At 46.8% G+C, this 9,890-nt stretch overlaps 1 long non-coding RNA gene across 3 annotated transcripts; it reads left to right on the top strand.

The window, feature by feature from the left end:
• Positions 1-26: 26 nt before the first annotated feature.
• On the top strand, positions 27-3,743 carry LOC125967937 (uncharacterized). Of its 3 annotated transcripts, none has more exons than XR_011087603.1 (5): positions 27-196; positions 1,168-1,218; positions 1,284-2,353; positions 2,428-3,215; positions 3,400-3,743. It is a non-coding gene; the product is annotated as an uncharacterized lncRNA (long non-coding RNA). The 3 variants fall into 3 exon arrangements; XR_007480964.2 differs by lacking the exon at positions 1,168-1,218 and adding an exon at positions 1,030-1,140; XR_007480963.2 differs by lacking the exon at positions 1,168-1,218.
• Positions 3,744-9,890: the final 6,147 nt, after the last annotated feature.

Here is a 9,890-nt window from a genome sequence, read left to right as displayed (position 1 = left end):
CGTCAGTCAATTGAAGACAGGTGTGCTCAAGGGGAGTTATCATATACAGGTGCCACCGAAGTGTTAGCTAGCACGCTAGCAAATGTTTGTCATCTCCTGGCGTTTTTCGCGACGGACGCCGTGTTTGTTGCACGATTTCCGCGCTCAAGGGGAGTTCTCAAATGCAGGTGCCAGCGAACGCGTAGTATTTTCTCAGGTAAGGGAGCAAATGTTTGTCGTTTCTTGCCGTCTCTCACGACGGACGCCATGTTTGTTTGTCGGAGGATTTTCACACGGCGACTGTAGGCGTCGAAGTTAACTTGAGAGCGCAAGGAGAGTTTTCACATCGGCCCCAAAATGTGTGCTTTGTTGCCTTTTCTCACAAGCCTTTTTTATTTTGTTTGTCGCGGGATTGTCGTACTCTCGTGACTCGGCAACGTCACGTCCACCGCGACGGTGGGCCTGGAGGTAAATTGTTTGGGCACGGCACGCCACAATCGACTTTGCGTCGCGTCGTTGCGCGTTTTGATGGCGTTTTAAATGTCTTTCGTGGTTTTTTTTGTTTAATGCTGGCCAGCATTTTTTTCATCCGTTTGTTTGTAGAAGGTTCGTAAATGACGCCGCCGATAAGCGCGTGTTTGTCTGACTATAGGAAATGTTAGTTTGACTCTAGTCAACTAAACATTTTTTATTATTATTTTATATTATGCGTGTGCCATTTCCGTGTTATGCAAACTGATAAATGTAACGAATTGTCCAAATCGGAGCAAATCCATTCAAAGATGCCGCCCGCCCGCTCTCGTTCCGTTACGCAACAAACATTTGCGCGGGTTATTTTCTCCCGTTTTGGACGCCGCCAACCTGGATCATCTATCTGTCCAATGTGAGGGGAGTTGATGAAGGATGAAATGAAAATATGAATTATAATCCTGAATAATTATAATTTACTACAATATAATGATATATTTTTTCAACTGCAAAGCTCAACTTAGTATGTATAAAATTAAAATATCTATTTTTGTTGCAATAATTTCTGTTTGTCTTTTGTAGCACTAGAAAAGGCTGCCCAGCCAGCATCCTTCTATACAAAGCAAGCAGGAGGCTCTTGAGGAGCTGTTTCAGTGATGCTGAGGACACTGAGGAAGAGTAGTCCTAAATCAGGTGAAAACCTGTTTTTGTCAATTTCAGTTCGATCCGCCCCGGCGACGGTCACCAATAGTAGCTAGCCGCTGTGATCAAGTAAGCAAGTGACCGACAACTTGGGGTGCTCTTTGAGTTTCTAACATTTGTTTCTGTTTCTGCAGATGGCGACCGGGATGTGACACGATGTGATCAGAGGTGAACGGACCGCTGTGGCATCGCTCTGAAGTCGCCGAGTTTTGAGGGAGACCCGCTTCCCTGGAGGCGTCGACCTGCGCAGCTTCAACGTATGAAATGGATTTTTTTTTTTTTTTTAAATTACACCAGCGGTGTCCCAATGACTGCTTGAGGGCTGCATACTGAAACAAATTCTGAATTCTTTGACGCAAATTCATTCAATCAATCACGAAATGTTGCCATTAATATTTAGTGCTACAAAGCATTGTTGTGTTCATCCGTGTGGTGTGTTGGTCAAGTTGCCCCGAGGCTGCCATTTGGACACCAATGGTGACGTGTGTAGGGCTGCACGTGTATTGGAAAACTGCCATATGGTGGTCTAGGTTATTGACATGCACTTTCAGACAGCAAAGATTTTTTTTTCATGTCTCAAATGAAACATGTTTTCTTGCCTAACTATTTGTAATGAGTTAAGACGATAAGTCATTGATGTAAGTTAAAGTTAACTCATCTAACTTATCTCCTTGCCATCAAATAGTTAATCTCCATCCAAGAATTTTGCACTACTTGCCTCAATGCAGTGATCTGGCCCAATACTGCCATATCATTGATTTTCCAAAATGTTGTGCAGCTCTCATTGAGTGCCAAACGCGCAGCGACGGCAACCGACCGCGCAAGCGACCGCCCAAGCGACGGCAAGCGCAAGCGACGGCGCAGCGAGACCTTTGTGCTTGTCTTGCAAGGTGGAAGAGACTATGTATGAAACGAAGAGCCGGTGGACGGAGGCCACCAGACCCCCGATTGGTGAGCGGGTTGCAAAGGAAGGAATCACCCAAAGAAAGCAGTGCCAAGTGTTGAAGAGGAGCCTGATGCATGACTGGCCAAGGCTGGCCAGAGGCGGTGACATGGCAATCCAATCTGCAAGCGTAGTGGACACACTTGTTGGTTTTAATTTGATTGATTTCCTTATTTTTCTGCCTTTCAGCTGGCAGCGGATGGGGCGAGCGCCAGCCTGCACCGAGACGAACTGGGCTGCACCCACAAGACCAGGGAGGGGGTAGGTAATGAGTACGTTGACAGAAGTGAACCGCATGCAACTGAGTGCCGTTTGTCTTTTTGCACTTGTGCGAGGCGAAAGACGAGTCCAACACCGGCCGGAGCAGAACCGGACCTTGGCCCGTGACGAGCGGCCCACACGAGACTGATGGGTGCAGATGCAGCCAGCGTTTCGGGGGAGTATGACTTTGTTTTTTCTTTTGTGCTTTCCCTGCCCCTGTCTGTTTGAATAGGGTAACTAGTAGCACGCACGGGCATTTGGGTTGCTGTGACCCTCTAGATACGAATCGGCAAAGTAGACCCCCCCCCCCTCTCTCGCTCTCTTTCTCCAATGCGCCCGGCAGTACCTGCATGGCCTGGTGCACTCAGGGTGGAACGTGGCTATACTTTGCCCTTTGTGGAATACCAGGGTATAATGTCTGCCAGACTGGGTCCCGGTGTCGAGGACAAGGAGATTCTCCGTGACGCTCTCCGTGACGTCACGTTTTCCTTTTTTCCCCCTCTCGGGGCCAAGCCAGCTCTACTCAGGGGGAACTGGCTGGTTGCACTTAAGTGCGCACCAAAGCCTCTTCTCATCTCCTCTCGCTCTCTCCCTCCCTCCCCCCCTTTTTGTAAGGGGTTAACATAACCCGGATCGCTCCAATGCGGGAGGACCGTATGAGACATGGGTCAGCCCGTGCGTGCCGCTAGTTACCGGATTCAAACTTACCTTAGTCAAGGTTGGGGGGGGGGGGGGGGGTGCTAATGGAATTTTTCCCCTTGCCAAAACCACCACAATATGTCTGCCTTTCAGGATTGCTGGGGCAGTGAATCGGACGAGTGCCTGCACAGAGAGGGACTGGACAGGACCACGAGACCAGAGGGTAATAATAAAAAACTTTATTTGTCGAGCACCTTTCATACAAAAAATGCAGCTCAAAGCACTTTACAACAAAGAAAGCAATTATAATAATTGAATTCTTCATATAGGAACAGACATAAAAAGAGTAATGAGTACGTCCACAGAAGTGAACCGCATGCAACAGTGTGCCGTCTTTCTTTTTGCAGTGGCACGAGGCGGTGGATGAGTCCAAACGTCGAATACCGGCCGGCCGGGCGGGCAGGAGCCAACCGTCGGCCGACCTTAAGGAGAATGTGTGGTGTGTGAGTGGTGTGTGAGGTCTATGTCTGTGGTGTGTGTGTGTGGGGTGTATGTGTGTGGTCTGTGTGTGGTCTGTGTGATGTGTGTGTGGTCTATGTCTGGTGTGTGTGGTGTGTGAGTGGTGTCTGAGGTCTATGTCTGTGGTGTGTGTGTGGTGTATGTGTGGTGTATGTGTGTGGTCTGTGTGATGTGTGTGTGGTCTATGTCTGGTGTGTGTGTGTGCTGTGTGTGTGTGTGTGTGTGTGGTGTGTGTGTGTGTGGTGTGTGCGTGTGGTGTGTGTGGTGTGTGTGTGGTGTATGTGTGTGGTCTGTCTGTGGTGTGTGTGTGTGTGTGCTGTGTGTGTGTATGGTCTATGTCTGTGTGATGTGTGTGTTGTGTGTGTGTGGTGTGTGTGTGTGTGCTGTGTGTGTGTGGTCTATGTCTGTGGTGTGTGTGGTGTGTGTGTGTGGTGTATGTGTGTGTGTGTGGTCTATGTCTGTGTGGTGTGGTTGTGTGTGTGTGTGGTCTGTGTGGTGTGTGTGTGTGTGGTCTATGGCTGTGTTGTGTGTGTGTGTGTGTGGTCTATGTCTGTGTGGTGTGTGTGTGTTGTGTGTGTGGTCTGTCTGTGTGGTGTGGTTGTGTGTGGTGTGTGTGTGGTGTGTGTGTGCTTTGTGTGTGTGGTCTATGTCTGTGTGGTGTGTGTGTTGTGTGTGTGTGTGTGGTGTATGTGTGTGGTCTGTGTGATGTGTGGTCTATGTCTGGTGTGTGTGGTGTGTGTGTGTGTGGTCTATGTCTGTGTTGTGTGTGTGTGGTCTATGTCTGTGGTGTGGTTGTGTGTCTGTTGTGTGTGTGGTCTGTGTGGTGTGTGTGGTCTGTGGTTGTGTGTCTATGTTTGTGTGGTGTGTGTGTGTGTGTGTGGTCTATGTCTGTGTGGTGTGTGTGTGTGTGGTCTATGTGTGTGCTGTGTGTGTGTGTGTGTGGTCTATGTCTGTGTGGTGTGTGTGTGTGTGGTGTGTGTGTGTGGTCTATGTCTGTGTGGTGTGTGTGTGCTGTGTGTGTGTGGTCTGTGTGGTGTGTGTTGTGTGTGTGTGTGGTCTATGTCTGTGTGGTGTGTGTGTGTTGTGTGTGTGTGTGGTGTGGTCTATGTCTGTGTGGTGTGTGTTGTGTGTGTGGTCTATGTGTGTGTGTGGTGTATGTGTGTGTGCTGTGTGTGTGTGTGGTCTATGTCTGTGTGGTGTGTGTGTTGTGTGTGTGTGGTGTGTGTGTGTGGTCTATGTCTGTGTGGTCTATGTCTGTGTGGTGTGTGTGTGGTGTGTGTGTGTGGTCTATGTCTGTGGTGTGTGTGTGGTGTATGTGTGTGTGTGTGTGGTCTATGTCTGTGTGGTGTGTGTGTTGTGTGTGGTCTATGTCTGTGTGGTGTGGTTGTGTGTGTGTGGTCTGTGTGGTGTGTTGTGTGTGTGGTCTATGTCTGTGTGGTGTGTGTGTGTGTTGTGTGTGTGGTCTATGTCTGTGGTGTGGTTGTGTGTCTGGTGTGTGTGTGGTCTATGTCTGTGTGGTGTGTGTGTGGTGTATGAGTGTGTGGTCTATGTCTGTGTGGTGTGTGTGTGGTCTATGTCTGTGGTGTGTGTGTGTGTTGTGTGTGTGTGTGGTCTATGTCTGTGTGTGTGTGGTGGGTGTTGTGTGTGGTGTGTGTGGTCTGTGTTTGTGTGGTGTGTGTGGTCTGTGGTCTGTGTGGTGTGTGTGTGGTGTATGTGTGTGTGATGTGTGTGATGTGTGTGTGTGTGGTCTATGTGGTGTGTGTGGTGCGTGTAGTTTGTGTAGTAAATGTTTTTTTTGTGTAGTTTGTGTAATTAAAAAAAATTTTTTTTTGCGTAGTTTGTGTAGTTTTTCGTAGTTTGTTTGCGTAGTTTGTGTAGTTTTTCGTAGTTTGTTTGTGTAGTTTGTATAGTTAATTTTTTTTTGTGTAGTTTGTGAAGCAAAAAAAAAAATTTTTTTTTGCGTAGTTTGTGTAGTTTTTCGTAGTTTGTTTGCGTAGTTTGTGTAGTTTTTCGTAGTTTGTTTGTGTAGTTTGTGTAGTTAAATTTTTTTTGTGTAGTTTGTGAAGTAAAAAAAAAATTTTTTTTGCGTAGTTTGTGTAGTTTTTCGTAGTTTTTCGTAGTTTGTTTGTGTAGTTTGTGTAGTTTAAAAAAAAATTTGTGTAGTTTTTTTAGTAAAAAAAAAAAATTGTGTAGTTTGTGTAGTTTTTCGTAGTTTGTTTGTAGTTTTTTTTAACTGACAAACTACACAAACTACGAAAAACAAATTTTTTTTTTTTTTTAACTACACAAACTACACAAACATTTTTTTAAACTACACAAACTACACAAACAAACTACGAAAAACTACACAAACTACGCAAACAAACTACGAAAAACTACACAAACTACGAAAAAAAAAATTTTTTTTTTTTACTTCACAAACTACACAAAAAAAAATTAACTACACAAACTACACAAACAAACTACGAAAAACTACGCAAACAAACTACGAAAAACTACGCAAACAAACTACGAAAAACTACACAAACTACGCAAACAAATTTTTTTTTTGCTTCACAAACTACACAAAAAAATTTAACTAAACAAACTACACAAACAAACTACGAAAAACTACACAAACTACGCAAACAAACTACGAAAAACTACACAAACTACGAAAAAAATTTTTTTTTTACTTCACAAACTACACAAAAAAAATTTAACTACACAAACTACACAAACATTTTTTTAAACTACACAAACAAACTACGAAAAACTACACAAACTACACAATTTTTTTTACTACACAAACAAACTACACAAACATTTTTTAAACTACACAAACAAACTACGAAAAACTACACAAACTACACAAAAAAAAATTTAACTACACAAAAAAAATTCTAACTACACAAACTACACAAACAAACTACGAAAAACTACGCAAACAAACTACGCAAAATTTTTTTTAACTACACAAAAAAAAATTAACTACACAAACTACACGCACCACACACCAGACACACACCACATAGACCACACACGCACATCACACACACATACACCACACACACACAGACCACACAGCACACACCACACACACACCACACACACAACCACACAGACATAGACCACACAGACCACACAGACCACACACACACACACACCACATAGATCACACACACACAGCACACAGACATACACCACACACAACACCCACCACACACACACAGACATAGACCACACACACAACACAACCACACCACAGACATAGACCACACACACAACACAACCACACCACAGACATAGACCACACACACCACACACACAACACACAGACATAGACCACACACAACACACACAACCACACCACACAGACATAGACCACACACACACACATCACACACACACCACACACACATAGACCACACACACACAGACATAGACCACACACACAACACACACACACCACAGACATAGACCACACACACACCACACAGACATAGACCACACACACATACACCACACACACACCACACAGACATAGACCACACACACAACCTAACCACACCACAGACATAGACCACACACACAACACACAGACATAGACCACACACACACACACACAACCACACCACACACACACACCACACAGACATAGACCACACAGACCACACACACAACACACACCACATAGATCACACACACACAGCACACAGACATACACCACACACAACACCCACCACACACACACAGACATAGACCACACACACAACACAACCACACCACAGACATAGACCACACACACAACACAACCACACCACAGACATAGACCACACACACCACACACACAACACACAGACATAGACCACACACAACACACACAACCACACCACACAGACATAGACCACACACACACAGACATAGACCACACACACAACACACACACACCACAGACATAGACCACACACACACCACACAGACATAGACCACACACACATACACCACACACACACCACACAGACATAGACCACACACACACCCAGCACACACCACACACACCACACAGACAGACCACACACACACCACACACACACACAACCACACCACACAGACATAGACCACACACACAACACACACCACACAGACATAGACCACACACACACACACACACACACACACACATAGACCACACAGACCACACACACAACACACACCACATAGATCACACACACACAGCACACAGACATACACCACACACAACACCCACCACACACACACAGACATAGACCACACACAACCACACCACACAGACATAGACCACACACACACACACACACACACATACACCACACACACACAGACATAGACCACACACACAACACACACACACCACAGACATAGACCACACACACACCACACAGACATAGACCACACACACATACACCACACACACACCACACAGACATAGACCACACACACACACAGCACACACCACACACACAGCACACACCACACACACAACACACCACACAGACAGACCACACACACACCACACACACACCACACACACAACACACCACACAGACAGACCACACACACACCACACACACACCACACACACCACACACACACACACACACACACAACCACACAAACACAGACCACACACACGACACAGACAGACCACACACACACACACACACACAACACACAGACATAGACCACACACACACACACCAGACACACACACACAACCACACCACACAGACATAGACCACACACACAACACACACACACCACACAGACATAGACCACTTACACACACACACCACACACACAACACAGCCATAGACCACACACACACACACACAACCACACCACACAGACATAGACCACACACAACACACACACCACACAGACATAGACCACACACACACACACACACACATACACCACAAACACACCACACAGCACACACATAGAACACACACACACAACACACACCACACAGACATAGACCACACACACAGCACACACACACCACACAGACATGGACCACACACATACACCACACACATACACCACAAACACACCACACAGCACACACATAGAACACACACACACAACACACAGACATAGACCACACACACACAGCACACACACACCACACACAACACAGACAGACCACACACACACACACACACACACCACACACACATAGACCACACACACACAGCACACACACACACACCAGACATAGACCACAGACACACCACACACATCACACAGACCACACACATACACCACACACACATACACAACACACACATACACAACACACACACCACACACACACACCACAGACATAGACCTCACACACCACTCACACACCACACATTCTCCTTAAATGCTGGCTGGGCACTTTGCCCTCGCCGCATCCGCACCCGTCCGTCTCGTGTCGGCCGCTCATCACGGGCGAAGGTCGGCCGACGGTTGGCTCCTGCCCGCCCGGCCGGCCGGTATTCGACGTTTGGACTCATCCACCGCCTCGTGCCACTGCAAAAAGAAAGACGGCACACTGTTGCATGCGGTTCACTTCTGTGGACGTACTCATTACTCTTTTTATGTCTGTTCCTATATGAAGAATTCAATTATTATAATTGCTTTCTTTGTTGTAAAGTGCTTTGAGCTGCATTTTTTGTATGAAAGGTGCTCGACAAATAAAGTTTTTTATTATTACCCTCTGGTCTCGTGGTCCTGTCCAGTCCCTCTCTGTGCAGGCACTCGTCCGATTCACTGCCCCAGCAATCCTGAAAGGCAGACATATTGTGGTGGTTTTGGCAAGGGGAAAAATTCCATTAGCACCCCCCCCCCCCAACCTTGACTAAGGTAAGTTTGAATCCGGTAACTAGCGGCACGCACGGGCTGACCCATGTCTCATACGGTCCTCCCGCATTGGAGCGATCCGGGTTATGTTAACCCCTTACAAAAAGGGGGGGAGGGAGGGAGAGAGCGAGAGGAGATGAGAAGAGGCTTTGGTGCGCACTTAAGTGCAACCAGCCAGTTCCCCCTGAGTAGAGCTGGCTTGGCCCCGAGAGGGGGAAAAAAGGAAAACGTGACGTCACGGAGAGCGTCACGGAGAATCTCCTTGTCCTCGACACCGGGACCCAGTCTGGCAGACATTATACCCTGGTATTCCACAAAGGGCAAAGTATAGCCACGTTCCACCCTGAGTGCACCAGGCCATGCAGGTACTGCCGGGCGCATTGGAGAAAGAGAGCGAGAGAGGGGGGGGGGGTCTACTTTGCCGATTCGTATCTAGAGGGTCACAGCAACCCAAATGCCCGTGCGTGCTACTAGTTACCCTATTCAAACAGACAGGGGCAGGGAAAGCACA

The sequence above is a fragment of the Syngnathus scovelli genome, chromosome 10 (genome assembly GCF_024217435.2).
Source record: "Syngnathus scovelli strain Florida chromosome 10, RoL_Ssco_1.2, whole genome shotgun sequence".
Taxonomy (NCBI): Eukaryota; Metazoa; Chordata; class Actinopteri; order Syngnathiformes; family Syngnathidae; genus Syngnathus; species Syngnathus scovelli.
Note: the sequence above shows the minus strand (reverse complement) of the source record. Positions and strands in the feature narration are given on the sequence as shown.